At 38.1% G+C, this 7,500-nt stretch overlaps 1 protein-coding gene across 14 annotated transcripts in view; it reads left to right on the top strand.

The window, feature by feature from the left end:
• LOC144969605 (uncharacterized) overlaps window positions 1-7,500 on the top strand; it is a 119,209-nt gene that overhangs the window by 55,679 nt on the left and 56,030 nt on the right. For 3 of the 14 annotated variants that reach the window (XM_078908890.1, XM_078908872.1, XM_078908815.1), the window contains exon 1: window positions 6,544-7,025. The exons of 9 other annotated variants lie outside the window; for them this stretch is intronic. The gene's annotated coding sequence lies outside the window, so the exon portion shown is untranslated. Of the gene's footprint in view, window positions 1-6,506; window positions 7,026-7,500 lie in introns of those variants that run through there. 2 more of the 14 variants (XM_078908904.1, XM_078908786.1) reach the window with 2 other exon arrangements.

Here is a 7,500-nt window from a genome sequence, read left to right as displayed (position 1 = left end):
AGGCCACAGGTTCAAACCCCACCACCGCCGCGAAAAAATTTTATTCTCTATTGTCTTCTGGCACTTTTCTATTCACTTCATATCTTGTTGTTACCAACATAAGTGCCTGCTCCACTCACTTTTCTGAATTAAAAAATTCACCCCATACACCGGAGCATGCTCAATGTCTCAGTCGTTTCTATGTTGTATGTTTGTGTTGAGAATATTGGCTATTAAGCTTAACTGCTGGTCAAAATTATTCGCGATGGTGGTGTACGAACGAATCAGCGGTCTCAAGAAGTGGGTGAGAGAGGGATCTAGTAATGACTTTGAGTTTGAAACGAATATTTTTGTGTTCGTGGATGGCTCACACGGTAGAGCCACGCTCTCACCTGCCAGGCGGAGTTGTCGTACCAATAAGGTCGCAGGTTCAAACCCCACCACCGCCGCGAAAAAATTTTATTCTCTATTGTCTTCTGGCACTTTTCTATTCACTTCATATCTTGTTGTTACCAACATAAGTGCCTGCTCCACTCACTTTTCTGAATTAAAAATTCACCCCATACACCGGAGCATGCTCAATGTCTCAGTCGTTTCTATGTTATATGTTTGTGTTGAGAATATTGGCTATTAAGCTTAACTGCTGGTCAAAATTATTCGCGATGGTGGTGTACGAACGAATCGGCGGTCTCAAGAAGTGGGTGAGAGAGGGATCTAGTAATGACTTTGAGTTTGAAACGAATATTTTTGTGTTCGTGGATGGCTCACACGGTAGAGCCACGCTCTCACCTGCCAGGCGGAGTTGTCGTACCAATAAGGTCGCAGGTTCAAACCCCACCACCGCCGCGAAAAAATTTTATTCTCTATTGTCTTCTGGCACTTTTCTATTCACTTCATATCTTGTTGTTACCAACATAAGTGCCTGCTCCACTCACTTTTCTGAATTAAAAATTCACCCCATACACCGGAGCATGCTCAATGTCTCAGTCGTTTCTATGTTATATGTTTGTGTTGAGAATATTGGCTATTAAGCTTAACTGCTGGTCAAAATTATTCGCGATGGTGGTGTACGAACGAATCGGCGGTCTCAAGAAGTGGGTGAGAGAGGGATCTAGTAATGACTTTGAGTTTGAAACGAATATTTTTGTGTTCGTGGATGGCTCACACGGTAGAGCCACGCTCTCACCTGCCAGGCGGAGTTGTCGTACCAATAAGGTCGCAGGTTCAAACCCCACCACCGCCGCGAAAAAATTTTATTCTCTATTGTCTTCTGGCACTTTTCTATTCACTTCATATCTTGTTGTAGGCCACAGACAAACAGTTTCCATCCTTCTCTATCCTGAGCTAACTTTTTTTTATCTCATTCCTGGTCTTACCACTTATCTGTATATCAGCTTCTTTAATTCTTCTCCATGTTCCTCGTGGCCTTCCCCTTGACCTTCTGCCCTGAGGGTGGTGTAATGCGTTTATGTAAAATACTCACAACACCCGCCAGTCGGAAAAAATATATAGTGCCACCACACAAAAACTAACCTTTAACGTTCGTAGTCTGATTGATAGAATTTAGTGAGAACTAATCAACCAATAAACAGGGTTATTAAAGCAATAGCAAAGAGTTGAGTGACGTTAAATTTGTTCCATTTATAAGATTCTTGAACTACTGCAATGGTAATTTGGAACGAGCATAAATTAAATATGTTTTTTACTGTACAAATCAATACATTTACACAGTTTTTATAAATATGTTCAACCGCTCCCCCCCCCCCTTCCCCCCGCCCCCTCTTCTCTCACCGTAATGAGATATTTAATGTATTTACTTAGTTATTCAAATACATAGCTAAATTTACATGGGCTTTTCTGCTTTTCATATTATAATAGAATTATCTCCCTGTTATGTAATGTCGACCTTCAAGATGTACATCGAGTGTCTTTCTACTTTCTGTACTCGTTTAAATCCTCGATGAATGAATGAATGAATAAATAAAAGAATAAATATATAAATCGTTAAAAACCATCGACAAGACCAACACCTGTAAAATGTGGACTCCCACTGAGGCGGTCAGCTGAATGGACAGTCGTCCAAAGTTTGTTTTCCTTTCTGCGTTGCTTTTTCCATAATACGTGGATCAAGTAGGTATTGTCTGGAGAAAAAAAAAAAACGGTTGCATTTTAAAAGTTGCTCGATCGTGCGGCTATGTGGTCTTATGGCATGGCACTCGCTCTTGGATCGAAAGTTCCTGGGTTCTAGTCCCGAGCGGCGCATAGTTGAGTCCTTGGAAAAAGCTCTTTACTCACTTTCTCTCACCGTACTTAGGAGAAAAATGAGTACCTGGCCGTTAACAGAGTTTTCTTTGTCAGAAAATAATTGTAATATCGCCTAACAGGCGCCATGTCTCGTCTTACATGTCAAATGTTGCTGTTGACTAGGGACCCATTGTAAAGCGCTTTGAGCACGCTTAGTGGATATTGCTCTATATAAAAGCGCAAGCTTGTTTTGGATTTTTATTTAAATCCGAATTAGTTCGTACATTTGCCATATTATATTAGTAGTTCGAACTATGACCCGAATGTATTATAATTATTACACCCGGTCTATTGAAAAGAAAAAAAATAAGTGGTCTTGAATACCTCTTGACATACCTTTATAATTCTGTATCTTGTACCTAGTATAGCATAATAGTGACTACACAAAGGCTGTCAGACTACTAGTAAACCATGCAATGGAACTTCAAAAGGTAGATTAAGTTCTTGTACAATTGGTGGTATCTATCCCTTCTTTAGGAATTCCTATACCAAAGAACAAAATCTGTGGACACACTTTAACCCCATTTCAATCGGTGTTTGATTTGGTTCTAACCTTAACTCGTATCTTACGTTTTGTTTGTTTGTTTTTCACCAAGAAACGCGGGCTCAGTATTCTTCAAAGTCCCAGGGGCATTTCTGTTACTGCTTTCGCTGGGGAAAAAAAGCTACTTTGTAGCAATATCAAGATAAGTAATGAGAAAAAATGTGATTTGAAAGAAACCAAGTCTTTTCTTTAAAGGCTGTGTGATCTTGTGATATGACATTCGCTTTCGGATTGAAAAGTCCTGGGTTCGAGTCCCGCTCCGAGCGGCGCATAGTTGAGTCCTTGGAACAGGCTCTTTGCTCACATTCTCTCACCGTACTCAGGTATAAAATGAGTACCTGACCATTAACAGGGTTGTTTCTGTCCGAAAAAAAAAATGTAACATCGCCTAATGGGCGTCATGACTCGTCCTGCATGTTAAGTGTTGCTGTTGGCTAGAGACGCTTTGAGTAAAGCGATTTGAGCACGTTTATTGAATATTCGCTTCATAAAAGCTCACTAGTCAAGGGTCAATGTCATCCGAAAATAATTAATTATGGCGATTGTTGGAGAAGAACCCAATGGGGTTCAAACAGCGACATCTATATGAAGTCCTAGGGTTCAAATCCATGATATAAAGAACTCAAAGATAATAGTGACTTAGTGAGAGGCTGCCCCCCCCCCCCCCCCCCCCCCTTGGGATACAAACAGATGAATGACAAGACGTCAGCGTCCCCAAATAGCCACTTCCATTGAGCTGAGAACATGCTATTCAATTCCATGCCCATTCATGAGTATCGCCTTTCTATACTAGGGGGATGTTCACTCGGATAATATAGAGATTTAGGTTGCGGATCACAGTCTTAGGGAGATTCGAACACTTGCATTTTAGCTTTGAAACATTCATTAATGTTATACTTCAGCCTCAGTTTTAACACACTCAATCCTAGAGAATTTTGTTAATTTTCAAAATTGGAAAAAAATGTATTTAAAAATGAGCATAGATCTATACATAGATAGTTTTATTCAACTATCATTATCATTAACAATGTAAAAACTAAAAACAATAAAGCTTTGATACTACGCCTATAGTTTGTCTCAGAAAATTTTAATAAATAGGCATGGGGTAAAAGTAACCCCGGGTAAACTACGGATATAGTCGGTCTTAGGGTTGAGTGAGTTAAGCGATGTTAGCTTTGTAAGTGACCAGGTGGGTGGGTGACAATGATTGCAAAACATTGACAACGGCGTTAAGTCCTTTAAGTAGTTTACACATTATTTTTCCTCACTCGACTCCGATGTGAATAGGCACCTGCAGTGGCAGATATTGTAAGATGATCGCTTGTACAAAATGGACGCATAACAGGAGACTTGTACTGCACTACATGGATATAGGGTGCCATGTGACCAGCTGGGGAAAAATTCAATATTATATTGTGAAGTGTTTTGAGTATAGCAAATCTGTTTTTAAAAAGCGAACTCACACTTATTCCTTTTATTTGTCTAATCTTTTTGATGTACTAATTATATACGTCTAGTCTTCGCCAAATGAGATTTATTTCCTTGTATATTTCTATCTGCTTTACATACCACGTCTATGTAAATACCACTTGAATGGACGTTTGTATCTTGCGCCAATCTTGTCTTCATATCCATTATTTTATTCTCACATCATTTCAACGTTTCCATCTCCTTTTTATTTTTATACAGTATAAACCGACTGACTGATTCAGTCAACCGAGTATTACTGCCCATGTTGCGTAAAAAAAAATAATAATTACTTGTTTTGTTTTTTTTTTAAATCTTGGTCATTCCTGATAGTGATAGTCTTTAATGCATCTTTCAGTTGTCCTTGTATCATGTACCATACGGCGCGTGGAACCGGAGTTTATGTAGCGTTAAAATGGCGGGAACAATTGCTTATTACCTTTTAGACAGGACACGTGCCAGTTACTCAGTAATTGAGCCATTGTGATTTTAAACTCACTGATTTTTTTTTAATTACTTGAACGTCTTATACTGTAATATAGTACAAGTCTGAAAATTACACTTAAATCCCGTCGTAGCTGCAACATCTGCATGTATCTTCAAAGAACAAGAGTAAACATTATTTGATCCACTTGGTCAACAGAAGACGACCTCTCAATACCCCATAATGCTCATCACCCGATCCACCCCCCCCCCCCCTCTCTCTCTCTCTCTCTCTCTCCACACACACACACACACACACACACACACACACACACACACACACACACACCCCCACTGCCCCCCTCTCCCCCCCCCCCCCCCCTTTCCCCTTCCTCTCAAATGTGTGATTATAGCAAGCAAACTACAATTTTTGTTTTCTTAGAAAGTGCACCATCCACCCTTGACATGATAGAAAATAAAAAAAGGCCCACAACTCAGTTCCTGTCCTTCACATTTTTAATGTATTCTGACGCAAAAGAGAAAAAGGTCCTAACATTAAAACCCCTACTGTGTATGTTTAATTGCACCTGAGAGAAAAGCAAATAATAAAATGTTACTTGTGAAAGGTCAAACTTAAGCCTAATTTAGCCTTAAAAGTGCTATAAATACTATTCTCTCTCTCTCTCTCTCTCTCTCTCTCTCTCTCTCTCTCTCTCTCTCTCTCTCTCTCTCTCTCTCTCTCTCTCTCTCTCTCTCTCTCTCCTCAAAGAAAAGATAGAAAGAAAAAAAAAAAGGGGGGGGGGGGGGGGGAATAATATACCTTCGATATCTTCCTCTAATGGAACACTCAGACTCATTTATTGAGATGACATGTGTAATTTCAGAAAAAGCTGTCATATTCAAAACAACTCTGACTCATAGTTAGAATTTTAATATGACACAACATGATTTAATCTGGCTATCATTATAATTTTAGAAGTATCAACAACAACAATGATTGCAGATACATAATAAGCATGTATCTCCCAACCAAACACATCTACAGAGATATAAATGTGGTATTTTATCGTTATCATCGTTCCATTAGACTGGTGTCAGCCCCATAGAGAATAGAGAGTGGCCCAACCTCTAGGAAAAAATGACAGTGACAATCCGGACGCGGCCATTGACATTTCTATTTTCTCATAATTATCTCTGCAAAATGTGATTCATGATTGCCAGATTATTTTGTAATCAAAATGCAAAAGTCACAGAAAAAAATGCCAAATAGTGTTTTAATAGATAGAATGAAGTTGACGTCACTCTTGTCTTTGTTATTGCTTTTTTGCCATCCGCGTTTATGAGTAATTCTCATACAACTGTATTAACCCGACTATAAACGTTTAAGGTTACACATAGTTTTGTGTGTTGGTCCGTTTTACTTCCGGGTGGCAATGTTGTGAGCTTCTTAGCTAAGCGCATACTATCTATAAATGCAAAATTGACCTTAGCATCAAAGTTGTAATTTGAAACAAAATAAAAATAGAAATAAAATGTCTGTCATTTTCTCCTCCCTCCGTTTTAAGTTTGGCATTCTGCATCACTAGTGACGATTTTCGAGTAAAATACTTTCACGCAATGTTCATTTATTTTTATATTTCACATATATAATGAAAGTATTAGCTGATATATCATATGTTGCTCTAAAAGGAATTCAAGAAAGAAAAAAAGTCTTGAAATTTGGCTAAAGTAGTATCAAACTGGCAACTTCAAATATATGGAGAATGTAAGTCTATGTATATGTCTATTTATTCTCTATAAGTGTTGCACCCCGTCCTGGGAACAACAGATTTGTCGTGCGTCCCGCTGTCATCGTCAACACCCTCCCCCCATAATGACGATGGCGGTGACACCGTTAACGGATAAATGAAAAAATAAAACCCCGCTGGATAGCGAGACACTGGATACTGGATAAGTAGAATAGGAAATAGGAAATAAATATATCTGGATGTCGGCATTCAGAACTCCCTGTCTTTGACAGTTGTCGGAATTGGTTCAGGGATTTTGGATGTGTTGCTGTTCTCGTATTTGGATTTTACACAGCATTAACTATTAGAATTTAAATAATAATAATATTGTAATAATATATCCTTAATTTTGTTACTTTGAAAAGGTTGAAATGTTTTGACAAGTATTTTGGTGGTCGTGCTGTGTTAGAATTTATGTGAATACCGATTTGTTATAATTTCCTGTTACTGAAGTATTGTGTGTGATATATTTCGTGTGTGTCAGGGATTAAGAGAGTGGTTTTAATCTAATTGCTTTCGCAGTAAGTAGTCATTAAAACTTTATTTTGTCTTAATCGAATAATCATATGACTTCGATCGGACGATTTCATTGTCAGCTTTCTGTAAACAGGTTGATTTTTTAAATATGTAGAAATAATGATGATGTTATAGTTGTTGTTGTTGATGGTGGTGGTGATGATGATGATGATGATGATGATGATGATGATGATGATGATGACGTTGTAGTTGTTGATGATGATGATGATGATGATGATGATGACGTTGTAGTTGATGATGATGATGATGATGATGATGTATGATGATGATGATGATGATGATGTTGATGATGATGATGATGATGATGATGTTGATGGTGATGATTATGATGATGCTGATGGTATTATTATTGTTGCTGTTATAATTTATTACTGTTATTTATCATCATCATCATCATCATCAGCATCATCATCATCATCATCATCATCATCATCATCATCATCATCACTTCTTCTTCAT

Source organism: Berghia stephanieae, chromosome 1, assembly GCF_034508935.2.
Source record: "Berghia stephanieae isolate SIO BIC M18660-M18661 chromosome 1, UCSD_Bste_1.3, whole genome shotgun sequence".
Lineage (NCBI taxonomy): Eukaryota > Metazoa > Mollusca > Gastropoda > Nudibranchia > Aeolidiidae > Berghia > Berghia stephanieae.
This window is presented reverse-complemented; position numbering and strand designations above follow the sequence as displayed.